The following is a 3741-nucleotide window of genomic DNA, read 5'->3' as shown; positions in this document are numbered from 1 at the left end:
GACTTCCTGCCCTTTGGGCAGGGGGCTGGACTCGATGATCTCCCGAGGTCCCTTCCAGCCCTGATGTCTATGAAATCTATGAAATTAGCACCTCAGTAAAGCATAACACCTACACTGGTGTTAGGGTACAGAAAACTAATTAACTCTGTGTAAGATAGTACTGTTGCTGACAGTAGTATCTTATGGCAGGGTCATTTAGTGCACTGAAACACATATGTAAATTGCACCCAGTCAATCCAGGCAGCAGGGGGCCAGATCCTTGCCTGCTGCCTAGCCACACAGCTCTCCACATCAGGCATTCTCGTGTCTGAGCCAGTCCCTTTGCCACTGCCCACTGCCAGCCCAGGCCTGCCATGCCCTGGCTCTAAGTGCTGCTGTCCCGGGTGCACATCTAGAAAGAACTCCAGAGTTTATCATGTCAGATGCACCCATTCTGTGTGATTTTTGTCTTTATAAACTAAAGCTTTTTAATGGTTAAAAAATATAGTTCTAGAGTTATCTTTTAAAGTAGAGTATATGTGGTGTACATTCTTTCTAAGCCTTATATATACATGTGTATATATATGTATAGACATACATGTAACAGCTGCACAGCTCACTAGGCTGCAAGCTAAGTGGGTATGCTATGCTTAACAACCTTTGCAAAAGGGTGGCAAAATGTTTGCACAGTGTGCCATGTCTTTTCCAGGCAGAAAAATATGCTGTGCACCATGCACGTTTTTTATTGGATCATTTGTACTGTCACCAGAGCCCCTGTTGCAAACTGAGGGCTCTGATTGGCTATGTTTGCCCCATAAAACAGCCAAAAACCATTAAAAGAGTGAGAGAAGAGGATCCTATTCCAGTCTGGAGAGAAGGTGCAGAGATGCAGTCTTCCTCTCCCCTCAACCACTGGGACAGGAACTGAAACCTGCTCAGGGAACAGATAGCAGGATGAAGGACAGCCTGTGTTTCCCCATGAAGAGCTGATTCCTCCACCGGGTGTGAAGCTGTGCAGCTTCAGGACACAGGTGCCCTGGGGGAAGTGGGGAAGCGAATGGCCAGCAGAAGCTGGTAGGCTGGCTGGGAGCTGGGAGAAGCTGCTGAGTTAGAGACCTGCAGAAGGGAGCCCTCTCTGAGTTAGGAAGGCTCAGGACTGCAGGAACCAAGGCCTGCTGGGCTGGGGCAGGATGGGGAGAATCCCCTGTCTGCAGGTATAAGTCTTGGGAAGGAAGACAACCCCAGAGGAAGAGTGGACTGAAAAGACACAAACCTCATGGGAGTGTGAGGGGACACCTAACCCCGCAGAGTTTGCAGATAGTGTATTTCAGGAGACGTAAAAGGAAGCCATTTGCCTGCATCTCTGGACCTGGGGCTTGTCTCACAGTGGCCGATCTGAAGAAAGGAGTTCAGAGTCCCCAGAGCAATAGGAGCCTTATCTCCACCATCTAGTGGAGGACCATAGCAATAACTGTGTTGCCATTTATTGCAATGGGAGTGGATTTTAACCCAAAGAGAAGCTGTCTTAAAAAGGTTATAACTAGGTGAATGTAACTGTTGAGGCTGTGTGACACATGCAGGCCCTCACCTCTTTGTGTGTTGGAATTGTTTACTTAATGTTGCATTTGTAGATTGTATTCAAGTTGTGATTTTTATTGTTAACTATAGTGGTGTGTGTGTGTGTATGTGTATATATATGTGTGTGTGTGTGTGTGTACACACACACACACACACTATATAGTATATATAGTTTTATGTTTTTTGCTTAGTCATTTCTTTTCTGTGTATAGTTGTGTATAATAAAGAAACCAGAGTTATTTTTTGAAGTTAGAGTAAATTCTTGGGCCATGAAGGTAAGGGACACACTTCTCCGTGGGACACCTCAATCAGCAGACCTGCCTGGGGGAGCTCCCAGGGCTACTGGTACCCTGAGGATCCAGAATCTGGCATATCACCCAGCCTAGCATGCCAGCATGGGTTACATATATAACTACATACATAGATTCATAGATGTCAGAAGGGACCTCAGTAGGTCACTGAGTCCAACCCTCTGCCCTGGGCAGGAAAGAGCACTGGAGTCAGACAACCCCAGCCAGGTACTTCTCCAGTCTCCTCTTGAAGAGCCCCAAGGTAGGGGAGAGCACCACCTCCCTTGGAAGCCCATTCCAGATTCTGGTAACCCTTACTGTGAAGTTCTTTCTAATGCCCAACCTAAATCTGCTCTCTGTCAATTTGTGGCCATTGTTCCTAGTACCCTAGTAAATACAGCATCTCCTATTCCCTGTTGCCCTCCCCTGATGAATTTATAGGCAGCCACAAGATCACCTCTCAGCCTTCTCTTGCGAAGGCTGAAGAGACCTAGGTCCCTCAGTCTGTCCTCGTAGGGACTTACCTTCAGGCCTCTGACCACACAAGTGGCCTACTCTGAACCCTCTCAAGATTCTCCGCATCCCTCCGGAAGTGCGGGGCCCAAAATTGGACGCAGTACTCCAGCTGCAGCCTGACCACAGCTGCATAGAGGGGAAGAATCGCCTCCTTGGACCTGTTCATCACGCATCTGCTAATGCATGATAAAGTGTGGTTAGCCTTGTTGATCACTTCATCACATTGAAAACTCATGTTCATCTTGGAGTCAACTGTGATTCCAAGATCCTTTTCCACTGCTGTGCTGCTGAGGTCATCCCCCAACCTATAAGTGTGTTGGTGGTTCTTTTTACCCAGGTGCAACGCTTTGCACTTGTGCAGCACTTTGCACATGTATATATACGTATGCATCCATATATATACATGCACACCAGAGTTTATTGCTCTGTATTAATTGTATGTGTAGAGGCACCACGTAAATATATACACACACACTTTCTAAGAACAACTTTTACCAGTATATGTATATGAGGCTTAGTCTTACAAAGAGTGTGTATACATGCACACACACCTATACGCCATATAGATGTATACAAACACTCTTTCTAAGATTTGTCCTCATATACATACACAAATAAATGAAGGTTAGTCTTAGAAATAGTGGGATGTGTGTGTGTGTGCATATATATATGTGTGTGTATACAAACACACTCATACACAGACATCTGGGATCCCACCTAAAAGTCACTATTCTCTTCCTTTGCTTAAAATGAGGCATTGTGAAATACTCCTAGCGTGCCAGAAAGGGAATATGAATTAATAGTCTTAATAATGCAGTAATCTCAACTGTAAATGATTAGTGGATGAATGGGAAGTGTTTCAGATATATTGAGATTAACAATCTATAAAGGTATTGTTCCAGTTTAACTCTTCTTTATGCATTGGGAAAGACATGCCATTTTTCAGCTTGATCCACACTTCCTAGACATGGAATAGGATTTCCAGAAGCTCTTAAACCTCTTTGACTTCTTTTTCAAAATCTCGTTCATGTTTAAATCATTTTTACTAGCTAGGGCCTTTGGTCATTGCTCACATGAGGGTCTGAATGAAATAGCTAATAGAAGAGTTGGGTACTGAGGCTACTTGAACATACTTCCTTTTACAGCATGTTGGCCAATGACCAGGATAATAAAACAAAATACCTCTGATCCCAAAGCTCTTTACTTTTTGCATACTGTACAAATCAAACAGAAATCCTCTCAGCCACCACTGGGACGTAGCCATCGCTAATGCCAGCAGCAAAACTAAACATGTCCAGGATGAAACTTAAAGAATCCCCCCTGGGTAGTTGGATTCTCCAAATTGTAGGTGCACAGAATATATAAAATGCAGCCACAA

This window comes from Crocodylus porosus, unplaced genomic scaffold (assembly GCF_001723895.1).
Source record: "Crocodylus porosus isolate Cpor-Errol unplaced genomic scaffold, CroPor_comp1, whole genome shotgun sequence".
Taxonomy (NCBI): Eukaryota; Metazoa; Chordata; order Crocodylia; family Crocodylidae; genus Crocodylus; species Crocodylus porosus.
Note: the sequence above shows the minus strand (reverse complement) of the source record.